Source organism: Balaenoptera physalus (assembly GCF_965194825.1).
Source record: "Balaenoptera physalus genome assembly, chromosome: 11".
Taxonomy (NCBI): domain Eukaryota; kingdom Metazoa; phylum Chordata; class Mammalia; order Artiodactyla; family Balaenopteridae; genus Balaenoptera; species Balaenoptera physalus.
This window is the reverse complement of record NC_138896.1, coordinates 8510860-8524698: the sequence shown is the minus strand read 5'-3', so window position 1 is coordinate 8524698 and position 13839 is coordinate 8510860. Positions and strand designations below refer to the sequence as shown.

Genomic DNA, 13839 nt, shown 5'->3' with positions numbered 1-13839 from the left:
CAAACTCTGCCAAAATATAGCAGAGGCAGGAACACTCCCAAACTCATTCTACGAGGCCACCATCACCCTGATACCAAAACCAGACAAGGATGTCACAAAGAAAGAAAACTACAGGCCAATATCACTGATGAACCTAGATGCAAAAATCCTCAACAAAATACTAGCAAACAGAATCCAGCAGCACATTAAAAGGATCATACACGATGATCAAGTGGGGTTTATCCCAGGAATGCAAGGATTCTTCAACATATGCAAATCAATCAACGTGATACACCATATTAACAAATTGAAGGAGAAAAACCATAGGATCATCTCAATAGATGCCGAAAAGGCTTTTGAAAAAATTCAACACCTATTTATGATAAAAATTCTCCAGAAAGTAGGCATAGAGGGAACCTACCTCAACATAATAAAGGCCATATATGACAAACCCACAGCCAACATCGTTCTCAATGGTGAAAAACTGAAACCATTTCCACTAAGATCAGGAACAAGACAAGGTTGTCCACTCTCACCACTATTATTCAACATAGTTTTGGAAGTTTTAGCCACAGCAATCAGAGATGAAAAAGAAATAAAAGGAATCCAAATCAGAAAAGAAGAAGTAAAACTGTCACTGTTTGCAGATGACATCATACTATATGTAGAGAATCCTAAAGATGCTACCAGAAAACTACTAGAACTAATCAATGAATTTGGTAAAGTAGCAGGATACAAAATTAATGCACAGAAATCTCTTGCATTCCTATACACTAAGGATGAAAAATCTGAAAGACAAATTAAGGAAGCACTCCCATTTACCATTGCAACAAAAAGAATAAAATACCTAGGAATAAACCTACCTAAGGAGACAAAAGGCCTGTATGCAGAAAGCTATAAGACACTGATGAAAGAAATTAAAGATGATACAAACAGATTGAGAGATATACCATGTTCTTGGATTGGAAGAATCAACATTGTGAAAATGACTACACTACCGAAAGCAATCTACAGATTCAATGCAATCCCTATCAAACTACCAGTGGCATTTTTCACAGAACTAGAACAAGAAATTTCACAATTTGTATGGAAACACAAAAGACCCCGAATAGCCAAAGCAATCTTGAGAAAGAAAAATGGAGCTGGAGGAATCAGGCGCCCTGACTTCAAACTATACTACAAAGCTACAGTAATCAAGACAGTATGGTACTGGCACAAAAACGGAAATATAGATCAATGGAACAGGATAGAAAGCCCAGAGATAAACCCACGCACATATGGTCACCTTATCTTTGATAAAGGAGGCAAGAATATTCAATGGAGAAAAGATAGACTCTTCAATAAGCAGTGCTGGGAAAACTGGACAGCTACCTGTAAAAGAATGAAATTAGCACACTCCCTAACACCATACACAAAAATAAACCCAAAATGGATTGAAGACCTAAATGTAAGGCCAGACACTATAAAAATCTTCGAGGAAAACATAGGCAGAACACTCTGTGACATAAACCACAGCAAGATCCTTTTTGACCAACCTCCTAGAGAAATGGAAATAAAAACAAAAATAAACAAATGGGACCTAATGAAAATTAAAAGCTTTTGCACAGCAAAGCAAACTGTAAGCAAGATGAAAAGACAACCCTCAGAATGGGAGAAAATATTTGCAAACGAAGCAACTAACAGAGGATTAATCTCCAAAATATATAAGCAGCTCATGCAGCTCAATATCAAAAAAACAAACAACCCAGTCCAAAAATGGGCAGAAGACCTAAATAGACATTTCTCCAAAGAAGATATACAGATTGCCAACAAACCCATGAAAGGATGCTCAACATCACTAATCTTTAGAGAAATGTAAATCAAAACTACAAGGAGGTATCACCTCACACCAGTCAGAATGGCCATCATCCAAAAATCTACAAACAATAAATGCTGGAGAGGGTGTGGAGAAAAGGGAACCCTCTTGCACTGGTGGTGGGAATGTAAATTGATATAGCCTCTATGGAGAACAGTATGGAGTTTCCTTAAAAATAAAAATGGAATTACCATACGACCCAGCAATCCCACTACTGGGCATATACCCTGAGAAAACCATAATTCAAAAAGAGTCATGTACCACAATGTTCATTGCAACACTATTTACAATAGCCAGGACATGGAAGCAACCTAAGTGTCCATTGACAGATGAATGGATACAGAAGATGTGGCACATATATACAATGGAATATTACTCAGCCATAAAAAGAAACGAAATTGTAGTGAGGTGGATGGAACTAGACATACAGAGTGAAGTAAGTCAGAAAGAGAAAAACAAATACCGTATGCTAACACATATATATGGAATCTAAGAAAAAAAAATTTCTGAAGAACATAGGGGCAGGACAGGAATAAAGATGCAGACATAGAGAATGCACTTGAGGACATGGGGAGGGGGAAGGGTAAGCTGAGACGAAGTGAGGGAGTGGCATGGACATATATACACTACCAAATGTAAAATAGATAGCTAGTGGGAAGCAGCCACATAGCACAGGGAGATCAACTCGGTGCTTTGTGACCACCTAGAGGGGTGGGATAGGGAGGGTGGGAGGGAGACACAAGAGGGAGGGGATATGGGGATGTATGTATACATATAGCTGATTCACTTTGTTATACAGCAGCAACTAACACAACAACGTAAAGCAATTATACTCCAATAAGGATATTAAAAAAAAAATTGTCACTTAAAAAAAAAAATCTCAAAGAAGATCTCAGAGTCACTCTCTCTGGGTCACATGCCAATTTCTTGGACCAATCACTGTGGGCAATGTGGGGATACATTCTATGACAAACCAGGCCTGTCTGGTAGTTAGGGATCTCCATTCGTGGATGAATGGAAAGTAGGGTATTTATGCCATAAATATTGACATGGCTGATTGGATGTGGGAAGAGGAGGGAAAAAGAAGCAAAAGATCAATTTGAACTTTTGATTCTAGGCATCTGGGACAATGGTGGCATCATAAATAGAAATAGAATAGTTAGAAGTAGCCACAGTTTCAATGGGAAGTTCATATGCCAATTAGTCATGTTTCTCCAAAGAAACAGAACCAACAGGCCAATAGGATGTGTGTGTGAGTGTGTGTGTGTGTGTGTGTGTGTGTGCCCAGAGAGAGACTGATTTAAGGAATTGGCTCACATAATTGTGGAGGCTGATGAGTCCAAAATCTGCAGGGCAGGCTGGCAGGCTGTAGACCCAGAGAAGAGGTGATGGTGCAGCTCAGTCTAAAGGCCATCTGGAGCAGAATTCCTTCTCCCTAGAGGGGCGTTAGTCTTTTTTCTCTTAAGGCCTTTAACTGATTAGATAGACCCACCCACATGATGGAAGCTTATCTGCTTTACTCAGAGTCTACAGATTTAAATGTTATTCTCATCTAAAAAATATCTACACAGCAAGTCGAGACTAGTATTTGACCAAATAACTGGGTACTGTGGCCTAGCCAGGTTGACACATAAAATGAACCGTCACAATCTGTGAATACGAGTTGATGAGAAGCCTTTGGAATATTTGGGTGCAGGAGGAAATGAGGGTTTGGAACGCAGAGCACAGGTCAGGGGATGTGATTGTCATCAACACAGAAACGAGAGTAGAAGTCATTGGAGAGGATAAGATAGATAAAGGAGAAAATGCAGAAGAAAAAGGGCTAAAGATGCAACCCTGGGGAAAGCCAGCCTGAAAAGAAGACTAAAATGCAGTGGTCCCTCGGGATCCTCAGCAGGACCCTCCCACGGATACCAGAATCTGAGGATGCTCCATCCACGGGCTCTGCATCTGTGGATTCAACCAGCACTGGACAGAAAATACTACACCATCTGCGGGTGGTTGAATCGTTGATTCGGAACCCGCGAATACCGAGGGCAGGGAGGCCAACTGCACCTATCGGTGAGAGAGGCTGAGGAGTAAGAAGAGCCCACCGCTGTGGAAGCCGAAGGAGGAGGCCGTTTCAGGACAGGGGGTGGGGGAGAATGTCGTGAGCAAGGGGATGCAAAGGACCGAGGAAAGCCCCCAACTTGGGCAAAGGAAGACGAGGATCTCAAGCCGCGCTCCTCAAAACGCCATCTGCAGACCCGCCCCGGGCTGCACGCTGCCCAGGCCCACAGCGGGAGTGAAACTGAGAGTGAGCACTTTGCAGTCTGACAGCAATTAGGGGTTATTTTATACCAGATGAATTCAATAATAACAACAACAAGCAAGGCTTGTATTTCCTAAGTCTTTTTCATTGCATTTTCCTAGTAATGTTTTGTTTTTTTGTTTTTTGTTTTTACTAGGGGCATAGAAGCCTCTAGCGGTATTCTTTTTTTTATTTTTTTAATTTTTTAATTTATTTATGGCTGTGTTGGGTCTTCGTTTCTGTGCGAGGGCTTTCTCTAGTCGTGGCAAGTGGGGGCCACTCTTCATCGCGGTGCGCGGGCCTCTCACTATCGTGGCCTCTCTCGTTGCGGAGCACAGGCTCCAGACGCACAGGCTCAGTAGTTGTGGCTCACGGGCCTAGTTGCTCCGCGGCATGTGGGATCCTCCCAGACCAGGGCCCGAACCCGTGTGCCCTGCATTAGCAGGCAGACTCTCAACCACTGCGCCACCAGGGCAGCCCTAGCAGGCAGATTCTTAACCACTGTGCCACCGGGGAAGCCCCTAGTAATGTATTTTTAAGTGGTGCGTGATGGCTCAGGAATGGAAAACGCTGGTCCTTTACAGTGGGGAGCTTGGGCTACACTGCCCGGGATGGAGGTGGCTGGAGAGGACGGCAGAGGAGGGGCCGGCCAGGACTGCGCAGCTCACTGGCAGATGGTGGCAAGGAAAAGAGAGAGCAGAGCGCTTGGTGTGGTGCTGGGGGAAGGAGAGCTGTCAGAGGGGAGTCCTGAGGAACTGGAGAGTGTGGTAGTGGTCCAGGGTCGTTCACCCACGATTACAAAGCATAAAAATCTAGAGTTCTTTCATGACTCATTTGGCAGCAAAACCTGACTGGATTGGCCCAAGGTGATGCATAGTCTTCATTTACCCACCGTGGTATGAATATGCACACATCTGCTGAAATCTGAATGAGTCTGCGTGCGGGATGCTGGCCCAGGTCCCACTGGGAGTTTTGTAGCATGCCATATAGACACGAAATCTGTTTCTAAAGGCTGAAATATTCTGAATTCCACAACTCGTCTGGCCTCCAGGTTTTTGAACAAAGAACCGCGGATCTGTGTTTAGGATGAGGAAGGCCGAAACGTTCTTTTAGAGAGCAGGATGGGAAAGATCAGGGGTGGGAATGGGAGAAGGGAGAGGTGGGGAGCTAAGTCCCGGGGTGGGTTTGAGAGGGGACGCTAAAAAGCACAGAGCTGTCGGGTAAGGAGGGAAGATTTTTTTTCCTGGTGAGCTGACTGCACAGGGGTTGGCTTTAGAAGATAGAGAGCGAGTCTGAGATGGGAAAATCTAAAGGTGAGAAGCACGTAGCCTCCACCTTCTAGGGACAGGAGGACCGTGACCTTGCTGCTTCTCCCGACCCTCGACCCTTCCTATGACCAGAAGCTCCACAGGCTGGTTACAGCATGAGTCATGAGAACCGCAGGCATCAAAGTTCAAGAAAGCCTCCCCACCCTTGTCTACATCTTCTGGTCTAAATCACAGGGTGCCAGGACTTAAGCAAATTAAGGCAACTCATACTTAACATCTGTAAACCTCAGTGCTGTGCGTGAGTGAGCCTTTAAGTCCTGTGCTTGCTCGTTAGCTGGGCTCCTCTTCGGCTCTCCTTACAGAGGAGAGAGCTGCTCTTTATTTCCCAGCTTCAGTGGGCAGGAAGGAATGCACCGTCCACACGCGCTCGGCAAGCCAAGGGTGGACGCTGGTGTCTCCACAGCCGCCCAGTCTCCGGCCCACGCTGGAAAGGCATTCCTCTGGCAGACAAAATAAAAGATTGCTGATAGCTGGAGTGCTTTGTTTGCTTTCTAAAATGAATCAAACTCTTCAAAAGCTTGGATTCAGCAGCGCCGGGTGTGCTGCGTTCCCACATCACATTCCTACCGTCTTGCCCTCCCCACTCCGACCCCAGGCCCTGCATTACTCAGATTCCTTCGACTCCCTCATCAGCGCCAGCTGGCGGCCGCCTGGGCTGCTCAGACGGGCCGGATGCCCTGGGACAGGGCCTGCTGGACATCCACTGGCCTCAGCTGATGAGGGCGGTGGGGGACAGAAGGCAGGGGCTCTTGAAGGACTGGGTCAGCGGGCTCTCGTTGGGCCCCAGGCGGGAAAATGCATCTCCAAACCCTAAAGAAATGGTTTACCCTGTGCCTCCAGTTAAGTGACTATTGGGGGTTTGAAACACCGCCCCCCCTTTTCTTCCCCACCCACCTCCACCCTGGAGTCACGCTGGATGCCAGATGGGGAGGGTGACTTTTAGCGGCCCGTGTGTCTGGAGAATGGTAAAGCTCAGGAGCGGATTGGAAACAGAACATCTAGCCCCATCCGGGAATTTAGGGCACGCAGTCCATAAATCTCTCCGCTCATTCCACCTGGATGGTAGCAAAGAGTGGAGAGTGCGAAGGGGATGGCAAAGCTCTAGCATAACGCGCCATGATCTCACGTCCTGCCTTCTAGAGGGTGATGTGCTACGTATGCGAGGAGGGGTCAGGAAGACTTTTCAAATTTAAGAATACACAAAGGAAGAACAAAAGTTACCAAGAAGGAAACCATGGCGCCTTTGTCACTGCTTATTTAATACATATCGTGTAGCAATATCACTGTGCTGGACCCTGCCTTCAGAAGAGTAGAGGCCATCTTCCGTCCAGTCACGGCACTCCTGCTTATTTGGTCTTGGCAGATCACCTTGACCTTTGTAAAAACCCACAGTCCAACTTTCTACCAGCAGAAGAGATTTCCATGACAGTTTCATATAACAAATTGTTTATTTGGACAAACTAAAGCGTGCAATAATAGAACACCTCAGGGTGGAGAAAACAGGAGGGAGCGTTTGCCAGCAGCCTGCACAATTTTACTGTTAAAAACTCCTTCTGTTCTACTGAACTTCATTCCTTTGCCCAGCTGGTTACATATAAATAGTAGCAATCTAAGCCTTTGCACATTTATGATGATGAATAAACATAAATCTTTATTACGTGTTTCTAACTTTTCTTATTACTTCACCCCTAAGTTAACTTCCCCAAATCCTTCATGTAAAGAAAACACTAAATGCTAAGATGGCGCCTCACAAATGCTTGTCATATTTCACTAGATTTGAGTGGATTTACTCGACATATAATTTAATCAGTTACGTTTTTTAAGTCCTTTGTGGGGGGAAAAGGTAGTAATTAAGTATTCTAAAGTTATAATATCAGTAGTATGTAGGTGTATATATATATCATCAGAAACTTTACAGCTGCACAAGTTTTTCAAAAATCAAGTCAAGTTATTGCCAACAATCGCCCCATTTACAGGAGTCTTTGTAGCATGTTAGTGACACAGTATTACATGTATTCTTGCATGGTTTACCAAGGACTCAGAGGGCCCTAAGACACTCAATGTTAGCACTTCACCCTTGATAAAATTAAAAGCCACCTCGTAGAGTCTGGGATGGATGGCAGAGGGCAGTGGGAAGGGGGAGAGGGTGGTGGACTTTTAAAAAGATGGTGACAGTGACACACTTACAAACGTGACTGAGTGAAAAGGGGCAGTCAGACCTTGTAAAGGCTTCACAGTGTGGGAATCCACATGTCATGCGTGAGGGTGAAGAGAGGTCTGGAGGAACCACTGCTAATCTCTTTAGAGCCCCACCTCACCCCAGGTGGCTCGTCATTGAGCGAAAACAAGAAATAAGTCAGGGAGGAACCAAAGCAGAAGTAATTCAAGGATCATGAGTCAACAGCCTTTTTAGTAAACACCACCCTCCATCTGCAGAAACTTAACGTTGAAACAGTGCTTTTAACAACTCTTTCAGAAAACAGATATTCTTCCTAGGACACTGCTGTGAAAAGCGGGGAAGATGGGTGGGCTTTGGGTGGCCTTCATGAGGTCTCTTGTGCCAAAATAGGAGTGGAGGGAAAGTGAGTGAAAGCTCCACCCCACACACATGAAGAAGCCTGGAGACTGTTCTGAGCGTCTCTCTAATAACAGACTTTCATTCATTCCAAGAGCTCGACCCGCTCAACAGATACACGAGGGCGATTGCGTAGAGTGAGAGGTGTTCTTCCCCTGCCTGCTGAAAAGTGGCTTATTTCTTTCATATTGACATCGATGAAGGCTGGGCGTGTCGACAAGGCAGAAGGCTTTGAGAAGACATAGATGCGAGGCGGTTACCTACACAGGTGCAGAGGGGGATATGACAGAAGGAAAGACAGGATCCTCTCCTACAAGTTGTTTTAAATCTCACTCTGGGGGAGGCACCCTCACGGGTGAAACCGTACAATGCAATAACTAAGCACTAAATGATATACCACACACAAAACGCTGTATACAGAATCCTATGAGGATCTTTCCTCATGTGTAGATTCCAAGGCCTGCGGAATCCAACTTAAAGGGGAGAAGCCGAAGCATCCACAACTGGTTTTTAAAGGAGCTCAGATTTGGGAAGCCCTGACCTAGGCCATAGGTGATGAAAGACACAGGGGGTGCGGGGGTGGGCAGTGGAGGAATCAACAATGGAGAGATTTTCTAGAAAAGGATCCACGCAGGAGATGCGGCGCAAACTGGGGGGAAAACGAGATTTAGGTAAGCAGAAGATGAAAGGAAGGCAGTCTAGGCAAGAGGGACCACACGCACACACACACACACACAGGCTTGAAAGTATGAGTGAGTAAGATGTGTGTGTGTGTGTGTGTGTGTGTGTGTGTGTGCGTGCGCACTATTAGCCTTAGTCACGACTCCAGAGCAATACGTGTTCCTCAGGTAGGCTTAGTGCCACTAGGGTAGAGATGCTAATTTATCGAACTGACAAATGGGGGCTCAGATAATGAAGGCACCCAGAGGAAGCCTTGCAGCCATGTAGCACACAGACCCGGGAGCCAGAAAGCCTGGGTTCACATGCCAGACCTGCCACTCCCTGGCCTGGACCTTTGTGCAAGTTGTGGAAACCTCTCCGAGTCTCAGTTTTGTGACGTGTAAAACTAGAACACTACGACCCACCTCGTTAGGCTTGTTAGATGAATATTAAGAGAAATGATGTTTGTGACGGCCCAGCACAGGGCCTGGTACCTGAATGAGCCAGTGGACTGAAGGAGAAAACTCTCCATGGCTCATCTTCGTTTGGGGACGTTTCTGGAGACCTGTAGAATTGAAAAGTTGCTGCCTCGGATTATTTTTTTGCAATAACTTTGTTATAATGAAGATTTTTTTTGAAATTGGTATCGAACTAAAAATGGTAAAACATGGCTCTAGAGTGGGTATTTCTATGTTGTTTCTCTGTGGATGTGGCAGAATCTATACTTATCTGAACTCAGGGATGGATATATCTTGCACTCTTCTGGAGCATGAGTCAGCAAACTTGTTCCATGGAGGACCAGATAATACATTTTTTCGGCTTTTCAGTGTTTAACCACCTCTGTCGCAGCTGCTCAAGTCTGCTGGTGCAGCTCACAGACAACGTGTAAATGAATGGGTGCGCCTGTTCCAATAAAACTTTATTTATAGACATCTCATGAAATATTATCCTTCTTTAGATTTTGTTCCAACCATTTATAAATGTAAAAGCTATTCTTAGCTCGTAGGTCATATAAAAACAGGCGGCCCACAAGCCGTAGTTATCTGACTGACCTGTGTCCAAGAGCCAGGACTGGCAACAGGCCTTGAGCTGGTTCTGGAGAGGTGCATCCTAGCTCCAGGTCTAATAAATGTAAACGGCACTCCCGCCCTCAACCACGAGTTTCCCCACTGCCTTCCTAAGCAACAGGCAGAACCTCAAGATTACACAAGTCCTTTGAAGATGCGCGGGTCCTCTTACTCATTCATTCAGAAAGCATTTAAGCTTCTATAAGGTATAAGCCTGCAGGGCACACAGAGTTGAACAAGATACCAGCTCACCTGGAAGCTGGGGAAACAGACATCAACAAATCATCATGATACCATGTGGCGAGCCTTGTGCTAGGGCCCTGGTCCAAGTACAATAGGGGCATAGTACAGGGAGGGAGGGATTCGTTCTGAAAAGACGAGGTGGGCAGGGTTGGGGGTGTAGACAAGGAAGCACAAAAGAGTGAGTGTTGGCACTGGGCTTGATAACAGAAGAGTGAAGGGAGGACATTCTGGGCAGAAGGACCCGTCCGTGCAAAGTCAGGACTGTACAAGCGTCTTGGATTCAGTGAGTTCGCCCCTCCACCGCGCCCCAATGTGTGGCTACAGTGTGGGATGTGGGTTGCGAGGGGAGGTGAGATGAGGCCAGAAAGCAAGGGTGGGATCCGATTATAGTCCAGCCCAAAGCGTGTGGATCCTGTTTTTAAGGCATTGGAGTGTTCCTGGAGGTCTTTAAACATAGTAGTAACGTGATCAGCTCTGTATTCCAGAAACTAAGCAGGTAGCAATGTGGAACATAGACCAGAACAAGGAGAAATTTCAAGCAGGGTAACTAAAAGGAATGGCTGGAATAAATCAGACAGGAGGTACAGAGGACTGACCTAAAGCACTGTCTGTGGTTAGGATCTAACCTGGTGGCCCCCGGGCAGGGCACCCCCAGAGCAGCAGCTCCGTCCTCTCTACCAGGGGCTGGACTGGATGATTCCCAAGGTTGCTTCCTGCCCTCGCAGGCTCTGACTTTCCCCTTCACTCTCAGCGAGCGGCCACATGGGCTTCTCCTAAATTGTGGGTGGAAGAATCCCTTCCCTCTAGCATCCTCTCTGATTTTTTGCTGTATCCACACCAGTGCCCAGTGGCAGCTGGAAAATGGTTTGGATGGCCTCCGTGCCATTTCCCTTCCTCTGGCCTGCACGGGCGTCTGGGGAGGCCAAGAGAGTGCTGCTGAGCACAGGCTAGTGTCCGAGCCCTGGGGTCCTGACCCGTTTTATGAGGTCACCCATGGGAGCATTAGGCTGGCTACATAAACCAATCGACAGTGTTTATATAGCACAGTTTAAACAGTATCTTTTCATCCGGAAGGTCAGGTGATAGATGGGGGGGGTGGTGGTGGTGCTGCTTCTGTATTCATGGAGAGCATTTGTGTTTCCCCAAAGGGTTCTGAAGGAAACACAGCAGATGACACGAATAAAGTAACAGCTATCAGCATTATGTCAGCTTCATTAAGAAAGAGCTCAATATTTTTTAACTAGTAGTCTACTGTCCCTGAGTGTTTAAACAAACCAAGGGTAAAAACAGAGAAATAGATCATATCATTCCCTGCTCAAAACATTCCCATGACTTCCTGTCACACTCAGGAGCAAATCCAAATGGCTGCCACCTCCCTCTCTCCCTCCGTCCCCTGGGTACCCCTCTCTCCCTCCGTCCCCTGGGTACCCCTCTCTCCCTCCGTCCCCTGGGTACCCCTCTCTGGGCATCCTGTTCTTAAATACACCAAGCTCACTTGTATCTCGGGCCCTTCCCATGGGTCACTTCCTCTGTCTGGAACGTTCTTTCCCCAGATCTTTGAGTGGTTCCCTCATGTTGTTCAGATTCCTGCTTCAATATTACCTCCTTAGAGGGCCTTACATGACCACTCGCTCTAAAATAAGACTCTCCTCACCCACCTTGGTCTGTTTTCCTCTAGCAATTTTTCCTGCTTAATTTTTCTTCATGGCATCTACCACACCAAAACTGTACTATATATTCCTTTAATTATTGTCCTCCACTCCTACTAGACTGTAAGCTTTGTGAGGGTAAGACCTTTAACTGGGCTGTTGTTGTATTCTCCCTACCTAGAACAGCTGTGGCACGTGGTTGGTTCTGAATTGATATTTGTTAAATTAGAAAGCTGCTCAGTGAGAGGATGGCACAGAGATGGGGGGATTCCTCCATCTTTTTCTGAATGCCCACCACACTTATAATATCAATAATAGTCTAATAGTGATAATAGTTACAATTAACATGATAATTTAAAATTAATTTATATCATATAACAATATTATAATGATATAGGATGTTAATGTTATATGATATAGTAATAAAATAATGTATAATAAATTTAATATTAAAATAATAATAATGTAATAATACTAATAAGCCATCATTTACTAAGGTCTTACTATGTGCCAAATACTATTAACTTCTATCCACATTAGCTCATTTAATCCTCATTATAACACTAGCAGGTTGATATTATTGTCTATTTTACACTTCAGGACACCAAAATTAGGAAGTTAGAAATTTGTTGAGATTCTAACACACGTTTACCTGACTCCACCACCCTCATGCTTTTCTCTATATTACTAACAATTACAACGACCCAAACCACCTTGAAATAAACTTCAGGTAGGTTTTCAGGTATATTCTGTACAGGACAGAAACAGGAAAGTAGGAGAGCCACGTGGTGTGAATTAAGCTTTTACCTAGAGAAAGAAAAAGCCCTAGCATATGCTTTGGGAAACTCTTTGAAAGCATTAAAAAGGGGTGAGATAGTGTTCACTATTCAGTGGTACTCATCAAACAAAACAGAAGGCGGATTCAGCTTTACTGCTTAGGAAGCCAAAGGAATGTTATCTAGATCTCCTGGAGGCCACAAGACTCACCTTACAGATGAGAAGGCCTTTGACTTATCCAGGCAGACACCAAAAACAATTTCCTGCCAGCTAGACTCTCACATAAGTCTGTGGGACCCTTAGGAAGATCCTTGCAGTGTAATATGTGGCATGCTTAACGTGTATTCAGAAGGACCTTGCAAAATCACTCAGGCTCATTTTCACTCTAAGGCTAAATGAGGGAGAGAGGTAGAGTGGAGGTCCCAAACCTTGTGTCAACCTCACTATGACCACCTTGGTTGGGGCGGCAGGGTCCTGTCCAGGGAATAGGTGCCACATTAAACTGTGATCTAAACTCTGAGCCCTGTATCTGGAAACCACTTTTGTAGGACAGTTGCTCTCCTGTTCTTTTTGCTTAGATCATAAAAGTAGAATTTTTTTTTAATAAATTTATTTATTTTTTGTTTTGCTTTGTTTTTTTTATTTTTGGCTGCATTGGGTCTTCGTTGCTGTGCGCGGGCTTCTCATTGCCGTGGCTTCTCTTGTTGCGGAGCACGGGCTCTAGGTGCACGGGCTTCAGTAGTTGCGGCTCACGGGCTCTAGAGCACAGGCTCAGTAGTTGTGGCGCATGGGCTGCGTTGCTCCGCGGCATGTGGGATCTTCCCGGACCAGGGCTCGAACCCGTGTCCTCTGCATTGGCAGGTGGATTCTTAACCACTGCGTCACCAGGGAAGCCCCATAAAAGTAGAATTTTAATCCATTGGGAATTGGGAAGGAAAAAAAATCAAACTGATTCTGATCCAACCCAGTCAGGAGAAAAAGGCTGATTTTTCCATCCAAGTCGTGTAGTCTGGTAGGAGTCCTTCCCATTCGGGGACAGCTATTGTCTGCACTCACCGAGTCTCAATCCTGAGGTCCCATGAAACGGAATTTTCCCCTCACTGCTCCATCCCTCAGAAGAGTTGCTGAAGGTGACCATTTCTGTTCTCTCCGGGGTGATCCTCTCTCTCTATAGAAAGCATGAAGTTGAACCAAATGTTCTGTGCTTCACTGGGAAAAGACTGAGTTTTTTAAATTAGGCTCGTCAAACAGTGGGCATTTTTTGTTCCCTGGATAATAAGTGTTGGTGGGTTAATGGGTCATCTTCAAGAGAGAGGTCAGAAGGAAAAACTGCAGTGTTCAAAGCTGGAGCTAGAAATGCCAGCCATCAAAGAACACAGTACTTGGTGAACAGTGATGATGTATAGGGCGTGCACT

General features: G+C 45.4%; 1 protein-coding gene across 1 annotated transcript in view; it reads left to right on the top strand.

The window, feature by feature from the left end:
- NEDD9 (neural precursor cell expressed, developmentally down-regulated 9) overlaps window positions 1–13839 on the top strand; it is a 112835-nt gene that overhangs the window by 52796 nt on the left and 46200 nt on the right. The window lies entirely within an intron of this gene.